The sequence below is a fragment of the Ranitomeya variabilis genome, chromosome 6 (assembly GCF_051348905.1).
Source record: "Ranitomeya variabilis isolate aRanVar5 chromosome 6, aRanVar5.hap1, whole genome shotgun sequence".
Taxonomy (NCBI): domain Eukaryota; kingdom Metazoa; phylum Chordata; class Amphibia; order Anura; family Dendrobatidae; genus Ranitomeya; species Ranitomeya variabilis.
Window position 1 is genome coordinate 113,959,482 of NC_135237.1, and position 14,977 is coordinate 113,974,458.

A 14,977-nucleotide genomic window follows, 5' to 3' on the forward strand; every position below is an offset into this window, starting at 1 on the left:
AGCGTAAAAGCAGTCGTTGTCCGCCATGTCTCACGGTTTTCTCTGACATCCCTGCACCTGCATTTGCAATATTAGCATTACCGCACTTTATGATATTGTCCAGGATGTAAAGAAAATAAAATTGGACTGATTTATCTGCAGACTGGGTGAGCGCTGACATTTCTTCCTTTCCTTGAAAGCTTTGAAATATCTTTTGGATCTTGCACCACCCTGAAAAGTTCTGTGCATGAGCGTGTGAAATAGCTATACGGGTCATTCAGACACTTAAAAAAAAAGCTTTAGAAATTGGTGCCCGGACACTCTATTCTGCACCATAGTCAGTGTCCAGAGGGGCACAACAAACCTTTCTAATACATAGTTTGAGTAAAGACATTGTAGTCAATATATTAATAATGGAAGGTATCTTACCCACACATAAAAGAGGGAGGTTCGGGTTGTCTCCAGAAAACGGATAACAATAACCCCAACGTTCGTTTCACGTATTCAGTACATACAGCTTTCTGAAGGGGAAGTTATGTGGTGTTACCTGCCACGACCTTTTTCTAACTGGGGTAATGGAAAACCATATGATCGGTAACCAACCAATGAGGCTACTGTGTGTCGTCACATGAGCGCCTCACCAGCTGCGTCACACCCATGTGACCCAGCCATCAGGTTGAAAGTGCGCATGAGCGGGAGCGTGGATGTAACTATGGCTCCCGGTCAGGGGCACTGGACACTAAGATGGCGGGCAACTCGTCACGAGCACAGGGAACGGGGGGCATGCTCACCATAGTCTTCATAGGAATCAGCAGACAATTAATACATCATAACAATGATGAAGCTTTTTATATAAATCTTATAATTTCTACCAAGAAAGTTAATTTATTAACAGGACAATCAAAATAAATAATAAATATAAAAGAGGTTTCATTAGGACATATATGGATCCTTATATTGTATAATATCTTGCCGATTAAGGTTTTCTTTAGCATAATATAGAAGAGTCCTATAGGTCGAGAGGGAAAACTACATTTTGGTGTGTAAACTGGAATAGAATAAGGAAAAGTGTGAACAAATTAAAAATCTGTTAAAATAGTAAGAGGGAATAAGAAGGTGTCAATCTTGTGGACACAATCAAGAAGAAGAGGAGGGGAAGTCTTTATAAAAAAAGATGCAATGTGAAGCGACTCTCTTGGGCCGTTTGGTGTCATTGTTCCCAAGGTTGTAATCCATTTTGTTTCACACTGTGTTAGGAGCTGCTTGATATTACCACCTCCGATCCCAGCGTGAATAACATCTATGCCCCTAACCATAAATCCCTTACGGTCACAGTTGTGGTGGGCCCTGAAATGCCGGGGGAATGTTTTAAGTTTAGGGGGGGTCGGCCACTGTCTTGGCCACACCAATATCCCGCACATTCTCTTGGAGTCTTACCCTCAACTCTCTTGAGGTAAGTGCCATGTAAATAAGTGGGCAACTACACGTAGCAAAGTAGGTTACATTCATGCTACTACATGATACAGTATATGTTGTTTAATCTGAAAACGTTTGTCACCATTTGCCGAGTCCAAAGAAGTGCATCGAAGGATATTGGCGCAGGCAAGACCGTAGCCGCAGGTATAACATCCCTTAGTTGGTCTCCTTGAACCAAACGGGTTTGCTGTTGGTGGGGCATAGTGGATGTTGACCAGTAAGGCTGCCGTCACACTAGCAGTATTTGGTCAGTATTTTACATCAGTATTTGTAAGCCAAAACCAGGAGTGGAACAAATAGAGGAAAAGTATAATAGAAACATATGCACCACTTCTGCATTTATCACCCATTCCTGGTTTTGGCTTACAAATACTGATGTAAGATACTGACTAAATACTGCTAGTGTGACGGCAGCCTAAATCCTTAAGATTTTTTGACCTCCGAGGTCATTAATGGGCGGTCAGGTAGAAAGGGTCCCAAGGAGCGTTCAGTTTTAAGTATGGACCAATGTTTCATGAGAATCGCTCTCATATTATTTTGCTTTAGATTATGCACAGATATAAAGCAGATTTTATCATCCTTTCTCTGTTTGTTTTTATTCTGATACAAAAGGTGGTTTTGAGGGGGTGTTCTTGCTGTTTTGTACCCAAGCCAGATACTCCTTCAATTATACCCCCTTTGTTTGAACCTCACTCGGCGTACAAAAAATAAGCCCTCACCGAGCCCCCAGTCCATGAAAATGGAGATGTTACGGGTCTTGGAAAAAATGGTGCCGTATTTTTTTTTTTTTATTATTATTATTATTTTATTTATGCAAACTCTGGATTTTTTTAGAATCACTTAAATAATAAAGAAACTATACATGTTTGGTGTCTACGAACTTGTAATGGCCTGGAGAATCATAATGGCAGGTCAATTTTAGCATTTAGTGAACTTGATAGATAAATTAAAAAAAAAAAAAAACATTGTGGAATTGCACTTTTTTTGCAGTATCACCGCACTTGGATTTTTTTTCCCGTTTTTCAGTACACTATATGGTAAATTGAATGGTGTCGTTCAAAAGTACACCTCATCCCGCAAAAAAACAAGCCCTCACACGGCCATTTTGGCGGAAAATTCCAAGTGGTGAAGGGGTTAATATATATTCCACAATTGGGTGTGTTAAAAAAAATGTTCCTGTGCTGAGATAATTTTACATATGTGCCCCTGCTGTGTAATGGCTGTGTCTTACTGTGCATTAACATGGTCTGATAATCCCACATCTCCTGGGCAGGAGAGGAAGCAAAAGAGTATACAGACAGGACAGTATGGGATCGCAGCTGATTTAAGGCCATGTTCACTGTTTGATCAGGTTTTTACCTCAGTATTTGTAAGCCAAAACCAGGAGAGGAACATTCAGAGGAAAAGTATAATAGAAACATGTCACCACTTCTATATTTTTCTCCAACTCCTGATATGTCTTACAAATACTAAGGTAAGAAAAACTGATCAAATACTGAAGGTGTGAATCTGGTCTGTATTTGTAAGTAACCCAGCTCTTTATAGCAGATTATATTATTGCGCTTTATATTTTTTAGCATAAAAACAAGAATGATAGTAATGCGGCTACCAGTGACGGCATAGTGCTGCCTAATTGGGGATCTCCATAACCTCTTCAGTTAGGCTCCCAATTAGGCCGGGGTGACACTAGTCTGTAATGAAAAATCGCATAGCACTCGGACCAATGTTAATCTATGGGGCAGCTCGTATCATGCGTTTTTTCTCGTCCGCATTACGCTTGCGAGTGATATTGCAGCACGCTGCAATTGTCCGCGTAATTCAGCTGAGACTCGCCAATGAAAGTCTATGGGTGTGAGAAAAAAATCGCACCGCACACGGACCATGTGTGTGACATGTGAGAAATTCTCAGGCATTGGGCAGGTGACAGGAAAGGCTCAGCCATTATTTGCTAATTTTGCAAGTGTGTGAGAAAATCTCAACATACGGATGAGAAAAAAAAGCATCCTGACATTGCACACGGATGAGATACGGATCACCATACGGAGAACATTTGTGCGATTCTCAGCAGACAAAATCGGACAGATTTTTTATACATTGTGTGTGACTACAGCCTTACAGAGATGGCAGTCAGAATACGCAAGATGAAATTACTGCTCCCAGTTATAAAGTCCTCAAAAAGACAAATCTAGCACTAAAAAACTGCGCATGTGTATACGTAAATCATGATCAATTCCATTCATTATGCACTATGATGAATAAAGCACACAGCGCATTAAATCCATGTGTACACATGAGTATGACCCGTGGGGTTATCTATTGTGTGATAGTGGTGTCAATCATACACCGGCCCTAGGAATCCTCTAGGCATGACCACTGTGTACACCGGTATACGCCAGTACAGAGGGTGTCAGTCAATATGAAGTGTCTTCTGGAAATATTAAGGCCGGCGTCACCCTAGGCGTAAGACAATACAGTCCGTATTTTACGGCCTTAATACGCAGTAATTTTCCCAAAACACTGTAATGTATTCAATGCGAGGATGCGATTTTTACGGACAAATGTATCCGTGTGTCATCCGTACGGCGATTTTTTTGCGCAGGCTTGCAAAATGGACAAATCATGGATCCATCTGCTAAAATATTCCTAAAAACGTATATACAGTCCATATATATATATATATGTGTATATATATATATATATATATATATATATATATACTGTATATATATATATATATGTCAGTGAGACACATATATATATATATATATATATATATATATATATATATTTATTTAATTCAGCGCAAGATAGCATAAAAGCCGGTAATTCAATTGCCGGCTTTTGCTCTCTCCTTCACAAACCCGACAGGATATGAGACATGGTTTCCATACAGTAAACCATCCCATATCCCTTTTCTTATTACATATTCCTCTTTACTAATGTAACAAGTGTCTGTGTGTAAAATGTTGAAGCTCTAGCTATTAAATTAAAGGGTTACATCCCGGAAAAAATTGATGTGGGCTCCCGCGCAATTTTCTCCGCCAGAGTGGGAAAGCCAGTGACTGAGGGCAGATATTAATAGCCTAGGGAGGGACCGTGGTTATCAGGACCCCCCTGGCTAAAAACATCTGCCCCCAGCCACCCCAGAAAAGGCACATCTGGAAGATGCGCCTATTCTGGCACTTAGCCTCTCTCTTCCCACTCCCGTGTAGCGGCGGGATATGGGGTAATGAAGGGTTAATGTCACCTTGCTATTGTAAGGTGACATTAAGCCAGGTTAATAATGGAGAGGCGTCAATTATGACACCTATCCATTATTAATCCAATAGTACGAAATGGTTAATAAAACACACACACATAATTAAAAAATATTTTAATGAAATAAAGACACAGGGTGTTTTAATATTTTATTATACTCTCAAAACAACTAAAGACCCTCGTTCTGTAAAAAAGGAAAAATAAAAAATCAACAATATCCCATACCTTCCGTCATTCAGTCACTTTGTAATAATTGTAGGGGATAACTCAGGAGACTCTTTGCGTGGAACAAGACAACTACAGGACACAGTTTTATAAGTGGTAAAGTATATTGTCACACGGTGATTCAAACAGGTGCAGAGAGAAACTCAAGTCCACAACACTTGGTGCAAATAATAAACGCAGCTTAGCAGTCTATAGGAAACTTCAGAGGAAAATGCAATCAAGCAGAAAGTCTATGAAGCACAATTATTCTTGAGGATACTTGACACAAATAAATCCTTGTCTTAGTCCAGGCAGAGATAGATATGCTTATTAAGCAGTTCAAATCATATCTTAGCTCAACCAGGGAGGCCTGGTTAATAGTCTCAGGTTATTGCAAAGCAGAAACAGCTTACATGACCAGCAAATGCAGATGGAAGTAAACACGAACAGCAGATGAAGGAGGATTACTGGAAACTTGTGTATGCAGCAGGAACTCAGAGCAGAGTAGCAGGATCACCACACAGGTTCACAGGAGCAGGTGTATAGCCAGGGAGTCACCAGAGGTCAGGAGCTGGATGCACGGCAGAATACTCTAGCACAGACTGAAGGCTGGGGCGGAGTTTTATAGCAGGAGACACAGTGCACATGAGACCAAAGACGCCATCTTGAAAAAGGGCAGTAATGCACAAAAGGTAAAAAATGTTCAGAGTCCTGACACACGTCCCACGATATAAATCCATCTGAAGGGGTCAAATCATTTTTTCAGAAAAGTTCCCACGGTCGAGTTCATATGAGTTCATCCAGCAGAGGGCGCATCACCGCGACTCGAGGTAACTACAGTACATTCCCCTGCATTCCATTCATTCACCAAGTTTTACAGACAGGAGCACAGCTGCATTAGCAGAGCTCCTGGGTGTGAAATTATTTAACCCCTTCAGATGGATTTACATCGTGGGATGTGACTGAACGTCGGAAGGTATGGGATATTGTTGATGTTTTATTTTTAATTTTTTACAGAACGAGGGTCTTCAGGTGGATTGAGAGTATAATAAAATATTAAAACACCCTGTGTCTTTATTTCATTAAAATATTTTTTAATTATGTGTGTGTGTGTGTTTTATTAACCATTTCGTAGTATTGGATTAATAATGGATAGGTGTCATAATTGACACCTCTCCATTATTAACCTGGCTTAATGTCACCTTACAATAGCAAGGTGACATTAACCCTTCATTACCCCATATCCCACCGCTACACGGGAGTGGGAAGAGAGAGGCTAAGTGCCAGAATAGGCGCATCTTCCAGATGTGCCTTTTCTGGGGTGGCTGGGGGCAGATGTTTTTAGCCAGGGGGGGTCCTTATAACCATGGTCCCTCCCTAGGCTATTAATATCTGCCCTCAGTCACTGGCTTTCCCACTCTGGCGGAGAAAATTGTGCGAGAGCCCACGCCAATTTGTTCTGGGATTTAACCCTTTAATTTAGTAGCTAGAGCTCCAAAATTTTACACACAGACACTTGTTACATTAGTAAAGAGGAATATGTAATAAAAAAAGGGATATGGGATGGTTTACTGTATGGCAATTGAATTACCGGCTTTTATGCGATCTTGCGCTGAATTAAATATATATATATATATATATATATATATATATATATATATATATATATGTGTGTGTCTCACTGACATATATATATATATATATATATATATATATATATTCATTCCTATTCTATGTGTATGCAAATTGCCTCCTCTGAGAAAAAGAGGACTTAACTCTATAGCGCCACCTGTTGGAAGTAGCGATCCTACAAGTCACAATCAAGCCTTTAACGAGTCGTGCAATATGACTTAGGATAAAAGCCAAATCAGTATCTCAATTCGCAGACACGGTGTTTCGGGCTGTTGGCTCTCGTCAGTGCGAAGCAGGAGAACTGATTTGGCTATTCTATTCTGTCAGTGTGATTTTACTGTACACCGCACTGAATTACTGGCTTTTCTAGAGAACACCGGTGCATATTTCTCGCAAGTCACACGCATGGTCCGTGTGTAATCCGTAATTTTCTCATCCCCATAGATTTTCATTGGCGTATTTTTTGCGCAATATGCTGACAAACGCAGCGTGCTGTGATTTTCTACGCCCGTAACATGCCGTATATTATGGATGCGTAATATACGGCAGATAGGAGCTGCCCCATAGAGAATCATTGGGCCGTGTGCAATGCGTATTTTCTGGACGTATTTTCTGCGCTCATACGTCCGTAAAACTCGCTAGTGTGACACCGGCCTTACACTTGCGCAGTAAAATGTTGCTAGAAGTAGACTGATGTAATTGCCACGTGTGATCAGCTGTAGATATGCCGTGGCTTTTCCTGTGCAGTTAGTGTATCACATACAGGTCAGGGCCATTAAGACTCCGTAGGATGGTGGAGGAGTTAGTGAGCACAGTAGGGAAAAAAGAGATGCTGGTAAAATATGCATCCTCTATAACTCTTTTCATAACCTAAATTGCTGCGGCAAAAACAAGGTGGTGATGCGATGCACTCGAATGGTTTTATTGTCTCTGAAATAGACACTATTTTCCTATGAGCCTTGGGGGGCTCTCGAAGATTACATGCGCCGTGTTTCCAAATGCAGAGCAGTTTGTAAATCTGTAAGCATAGCTTCTGTGACATTACATGCAGAAGCGATGGGCGCTGCTTCGCTGAATTATACTTTCAGGAATTGGCGCTTACAAACATCACTTTTGTCAATTGCGTCTTTGGGCCATTGTATTTAGGGCAGGTTTCCTATTATCTGTTTTGTAATTTTGCTGTGTCTGCGCTAATGAAAACTGTAGCAGCTTAGGTTTTTTATAATATTGAAATGGGCTCAGCACTAAAGCTACCAGGATGTATCCTGCTAAAGGAGGACATTTCTTCACTATGCGGGAACATTTAAAGGGGATTTTCAGATGTTTTAAAAGTAAGAGTAGAAAATGTTCTGAAATGACATAATAGGCATTCCTCAGCTCTTAGATCCCCCACCTCTCCATCACCGTCAATCCTTCGGTGCAGTCAGTCCATCATGCATGTGACCGCTGCAGCCAATCCCTGGACTTATTGTCACTTTCTGTGAATGCGACCATCAATGCTGGGAACTCTGAGAGGCCTCAACATTAGTGCTGGAGGAGCAGTACATTAAATTGGTAAGTAAGACTATGTCTTTATTCTTTAACATTCCCAGTCAGTGCCTACAGGAAGTTCTTAGTGACTTACCAGAATAAGCTATCCTGACGAATAGTTCTGTTTATCGACATTGTATGACTTGTACCCATTTTTCTTCCTTATGCATGCTGAGTATCTAATTTTCATAATCCGAAGTATTAAGGACAATAAGTATTATGGCTTTCAGTCCAACATTGAGGTGAGTTGATCCAGTGATTAGAAAGCACATCCCTGCCTGAGCCTGCTCCAGCGATGTCTGCTTCTGTCACCAGGTACTGCTGTGTTCATTCTGTGGGTGGTGATGGAGCAGATGTTGTGGCCGGCTTAGGCATTCTCACCTGACTTGGCTTGTGTGATTCTTTTTGCCTTACAATTCTGCCTCTGACGCCTTCTTCCTGTTTCTGACCGTAGCTACCTCCTGACTTTGTTTCTGTCTTCTGATTTTTGTCTTATACTTGCCCCACCTGGTTTTGATCTTTCTAGTTGACTTTGCTATGCCAGCTTGCTTTACTGGCCAGCTTCTTCTCCGTGGATGCAATGCAGGGGTCGCTGCTATTATAGGTCCAGATCCACTTGTGAGTTATGTCTTCGACTCCACCATCTCCTGAACTCATCATTCATTCTGAAAAAAAAAAAAATACATGTTGGTCAAAGCAAGATGGATTGCCAGCACAGTGAGGCGTCCGCTTTCACCGTTTGTTCCGTTTATATAACCCACTCAGCGCATACCCACAAGCGACATAGTACGCAAGCAGCGCTGAGCCTCCATACTGCGCACATTGTTGGCAACCGCATACCGCATCCTAAGGACAAATGAGTCACCCATCAGGGCAGTGGGGATATTCGGTACCGGGTCAGGACGCAATTAAAGGGGTGATCATGGTGGCAGCGACCCGGTCCGTGGCCCTGGGTGCCCAAGTAAAAGGGACGGTCTTTAAAGGGGTTGTGGAAATAATGAAATTTCGGGACGCCACCTGTGGTTTTCAGGCAGAGGTGACTGACGCTGCTTAAAGGGATCCTCTGGGGGCGATAGTGCTGCAGCAAAGATGGTGTCTCTTCCCACAGGTGAAGCGGGGTCCCCAGGGCTGCCGGTGTGTTTGGCAGGGATGTGAATGCCAGCAAATAAATGGAGGACACATGGTTGCAGTCTTTACCTGGTTTACTGGTGTTAAGTAGCCTCAGTCCAGGGTACCGGCAGCAGGTATAAATGGAGTACAGGCAGCCTGAAGACAAGTGGAAATCCCTTTGACATGTCATTTTGGGAGCCTTCCACTATGCGCTGGTCTGTAGTCCCTTGCTGCCTGTAGTTGTCTAACAAGGCCCTCTTTCTTCCCTGTCCAGGGACAGTACCTGCACGGTAGGCAACTTGAGTCGTCTCTTTAGAGTCTCTGTCTACGGTGACTCCGGGCTCTGATTGCTGCTCTACCTCAGGTATTATGTGGGCAAGTCCCTTTTAGTTCCCTGCCCTTCGGTTCTGCTGTGGGACCTGTAGTTCCTCACGACCTCGGGCTCCCGGTGCCCGGTTTCTGCGCTCAGCTTAGAGAGGCCCAGTAGCAGCCCTCCTCTAGCTCCTAAGTCCTTCTTTGCTCCTTCACTGTCTGCTACCAACTGTCTGCTTGTCTGCACCAGACTAAGGCTATTTTCACATTGCGTTAGGGCAATCCATTTAGCGCTAGCGGATTGCGCTAACGCAATGTTTATTTAGGGGCCGCGTTAGGGGTCGCGTTAACGTCCCCGCTCTCGCAGATCCCCGATCTGCGAGAGCGGGGAACGGACCTCGGGCGCGCCGCGGACGCTGCAGGCAGCGTCCGAGGCGCGTCACAACAGAAAGGCACATCGCTAGCGCGAGCCAAAAAAGGCACGCGCTAGTGATGCGCTACAGGGAAACTTCACATTGCTGTCAATGGGTGCGCTAACGGACCCGTTGCACGGCGTTAATTGTGACATTTTCACCGTGCAACGCTGTCCGTTAGCGTGCACACATTAACGCAATGTGAACCTAGCCTAATTGACTCCTCCTCCAGACCAGGATGTATATAGGGAAGTTCCCCTTAAACCGTGTTTAGAGCTCCCCCTTCTGGCCTGGAGTCAGAAAGTGTTGCATGTAAGATTACCTGCCAAAGGGATCCCTCCTGTCTCCAGGCATGGCACTACCCTCCCCGAGAGGAAGGCAGCACCACTGTGGTACCCGAACTTCTGGGGTGCCACACAAACAGTTTCGTTATATAAATGGACACAGAGCTCCAGATAAAAACTGTTCTGAGGAAGGTCCAATTTGGACCGAAAACGTTGAACAAGTTTTTCATTGTCTGGATGCGTAATTAATTAACTTACCTTTCTCAATAACATTTACATGCCAAGTTATTTTGAACATTAGCTACTATGGGCTGGATACCCTACTTAAGTACCAATAACCATAACCATGCCGTGTTTTTTTCATATCCACCTTTTGTTGTACTCTGAGTGCTGTTTCTATGTTGGAACTCCTATAACGGTCTCCTGTAGATGGTTCTTAAAGGAGATCGTACTAATTTACTTAATAAACTGTATTAATTACTATTTACTGTGTATGACCCATTTTATATAGTTACCTTTTTTGTGTTTTGCTATACTTGATTAGTTTGCTTTGTGGGTTTGTAGCACCTATTTTTCTATACTGATCAGAATATTTTTCAAAATTAAACAATAGTTAACAGTAGTGTACCACAGGGGTTAGTATTGGGCCATTTACTTATTTCATATATTTAATAATGACCTGGTTGAGGGCATGCAGAGTAGAATTTAATTTCATTTTGTGAAACCTTTGATGCATCATATCTGCAAGGAGTTTGTTTGTTCTCCCTGTATTTGCGTGGTTTTCCTCCAGATACTCCGGTTTCCTCCCACATTCCAAAGACATACTGATAGGGAATTTAGATTGTGAGCCCCATCGGGGACAGCAATGATAATGTATGTAAAGTGCTGCGGAATATGATAGCGCTATATAAAAAAAAAGATTATTATTATCAGGCCTTTAGATTATAATTTTGGTCTCCAGTATAAGGGTATGTGCACACGTCAGGATTTCTTGCAGAAATTTCCTGAAGAAAACCGGAAATTTTCTGCAAGAAATCCGCATTTTTTTTTGCGTTTTTTTTTCGCGGTTTTTTTTAGCATTCTGCAAGCGTAATTAGCTTGCAGAATGCTAAAGTTTTCCAAGCGATCTGTAGCATCGCTTGGAAAACTGACTGACAGGTTGGTCACACTTGTCAAACATAGCGTTTGACAAGTGTGACCAACTTTTTACTATAGATGCTGCTTTTGCAGCATCTATAGTAAAAGATAGAATGTTTAAAAAAAAATAAATAAATAAAAAAAATGCTTATACTCACCCGCAGACAGCTGATCTCCTCACCGGCGTCCGTTCCGTATAGATGGTGTGTGCGCGCAGGACCTTCCATGACGTCGCGGTCACGTGAGCGGTCACATGACCGCTCACGACCAATCACAAGACAGTGACGTCATCGGCAGGTCCTTCACCGCACACCAGCTACAGGAACCGAAGCGGCAGCATGCAGCTGAGAGGCGGGAAGACATCGAAGGTGAGTATATCACTATTTTTTATTTTAATTCTTATTTTTTGACCACTTATATGGTGCCCAGTCCGTGGAGGAGAGTCTCCTCTCCTCCACCCTGGGTACCAACCGCACATAATCTGCTTACTTCCCGCATGGTGTGCACAGCCCCGTGCGGGAAGTAAGCAGATCAATGGACTCCTAGGTGTGCGGAATCCCCTGCAATTCCGCATTTTAATGAACATGTTGCTTTTTTTTCCGCTACATTTGCACAAGAAATGCGGAATACACTGAAAATAATGGGAGGCATATGTTAGCGTTTTTTTTCGCATTTTTATCACGTTTTTATAGCGAAAAAACGCGAAAAAAACGCGAAAAATACTGAACGTGTGCACATGGCCTAAGAAGGACATGGGTGAACTACCGTGGGTGTGGAGAAAAGCAAACAAGGTTATTACAGGAATAGATAATCTGCAGTTCCATGACAGGTTATCAAATCTGGGGTTATTCAGTTTTGTTAAAAAAAAAAAAAAAACAACTGGTGATAAAATTACAATGTTCAAATGGTAAATGGTCAGTGCTAGATATTTCTAATGATCTTTTTACATTTTAGCCTGAAGTTACGACAAGGGGCAGCTACCACCTCTAGAGAAGATAGAGTTTCAGCATTATCATAAATGCTGATTCTTTTCTGTAAGAGCAGTGACACATTGTCATGGCCTATAGATTCGACATGTTTAAGGAGTAGTGATGAGCGAACATGCTCGGATAAGGTGTTATCCGAGCATTCTCGTTTGCTAATTGAGTGTCTTTGGCTTGAATAATATGTTTGAGTCCCCGTGGCCGCATGTCTGTTCGACAACCACCTTATCTAAACACATTCGCTCATCTCTATTAAGGAGTCCTTTAATGTCCTTTTTTGAGAAAATATAATATCACAAGTTAGGTGTACTAGATTCTGTGATGTGATTAGTCTGATCTTGCTTGTTTTAGGCTTATGTTACAGTAGCTTGTGGTCCTTCCAGTACTGCTGTATTCTTAGTGAATAAAGGTAATATGCAGCACAATCCGGAATGAAATGTACAGGTGTAGTAAAGCAATGTATACCAGTATTGTGTGAGGGCAGGAGTAAGATTCCTGCGGTAGATTTACAGCAGTGTTTACAGGCCCTTTCTTTCTTGTGTTTCATTCTTTGCCCCATTTATTTTGGTAATGTGCCTTTTCTATGTATGAGTGTAGGCAGTATAACTATTGTTCTGCCTTTTATCGATAGTAAAGCAGACTCAATAGTCACCTCAACAGCTGAGCGCTTAGTATGCAGCTTACAGGATCTACATTAATGTTTCATTGCTTCTGTATTGGAATTTTTTTGTGAATTATCCTCTGAACTCGGCACAATAAAACAATTCCCAACAAAAGCTGCAATAAAGTAGAATTATGACCTGCTCGGCGGAGTAAATCTACCCGATTACTGCAAGTGAAGAGTTTATAATATTATAAAATCAAAATAAGAAAGGAGTTATGTTAGAGAGAAGCGGGGGACCGAGAGTAACTGTAAGCTCCTGTGAGCCGTATCAGACGGGCATAAATCATTCCCAACGATTTCATTGCATCATCACATCGGAGGTAACGCTCCCCATTCATCCCCCGGACTCATTCCCCTTACTCGGTGGTGCTATACATGATGCAGGCAGGTGCGGGAGACGCTTTGAATTTTGATAGGATCATACGATTCCTGCTGCTTTATACGGCCATAAATCTACATGGGAATATACATATTTTTATTACTTCTCAGATAATATTACAATAGGAATATTATACGCTCATATGTTCTGAAAGATGAAGTGGTTTGAATTACAGCTCTTTAGACTATGGCTGGCATTTATAGCCAGACCTGTCACATGCTGGTTTAGAAACACTTTATTGGGAATTTGGTATATGGACAACCATTTGGGAGCGGTAGTAAATATGTTTTAGTGGAGGTAAAATTTTAAATCTGCTTAACACCTGTACTTGCTTAGCATTTTTATGCATAACCATTAAAATTCAGTGCTACGGATTTTCATACGTTTCCTCTGCCAAATTTATGCTGTAGACTCTGATGAAGGAACATTATTGATGAAGTTGTGCCAAAAACTGTGCCAAGGTATACGCTCTAAATAACATTATTTATTGCTTTTAATGTAATTTGTCATGGCAGTAAGTGGAAGATGATATCTAATGCTTGGTGACAATAGCAGATGACCTGGTTGCTATTACAGTCACGTGTGCTATGTTTTGCACATTCGGACATCATGTGTGAACTCTGTCACTTTCCGTGACTCTGGGAAATGAATGCAACCATAAATCATGTACACTTTATTGGCAGTGCCATCCCTATTGTTCCTTTCCAGAGTTTTGCCCTACTTTGCTACAATACCCTATGTATCCTCTTGCTTATTTGCTGCTCTCGTCTTTGTTCTGTGTGAAACTTTGATTTATAACTCGATATTATTAATGACTCTGGGTTCTTGCAAAGTCACCTCTCATCCTCTTTTAATCTAGTTTTGCCTAAAAATCCATGCGCTGTTGCTTTACTAGAAATGTGATTTTTTTTTCATCTCCTGCTCATCCAACAGGAGGCTCTTAATCATCAAGTGAACCTTTTTTTTACTGCCTGCAAACTGGATTGTGAAAGTTACACAAAGAGAACCACCTTAAAATGATTTATGACAATTCTTTACAAGTAAACTAATTTATTCCCTGCTCTTTCAGTTTTTGCACTCCTTCAACTTTTTTTTCACAAGGAGGCAAGAAAGTGTGTTTAGGCATTTACTGGATTTCTGAACTCTGTTTTCATAACCACACATTAATACATTTAGTATTGTCCTCATTTTGCTATAATTTACAATGGCTGGAGTGCCAGTTTGACATACAAAAGCCTTATCTAACCCATGAAGAAGAACTCATCCTGCTTTTTCTTTAGACTGCAGGCACAAAGTCTACAGAAGGTACTGATTCTTCTGGGGGAGACCCAATTGATAGGGTGTCTTTAGAGCGATCTTGCATGAGAACAAGTGACAGCTTTCACTGAAATTCAGTGTCTGGCCTTTTATGTTTCAGTTGTCAAACCAGAAAAGCCCATCTGTAGACCACTCTATTATCTTTTTCTTTTTTCTTCTTCTTTTACTTCTTTCTTCTTCTTTTTCTTCTTTCTTCTCCTTTTTTTCCTTCTTCTACAGCGAAAGCCTTGCGTGACACTGAGTCACTACTCATGGACAAGCCGTGAGACCGGGTAGTATGGAGGTCTGAGGTCAGATAC

The 14,977-nt window shown here is 41.7% G+C and overlaps 1 protein-coding gene across 7 annotated transcripts in view; it reads left to right on the top strand.

The window, feature by feature from the left end:
• The window catches only part of RARB (retinoic acid receptor beta), a 1,117,211-nt gene that overhangs the window by 321,170 nt on the left and 781,064 nt on the right, over positions 1-14,977 (top strand). The window lies entirely within an intron of this gene.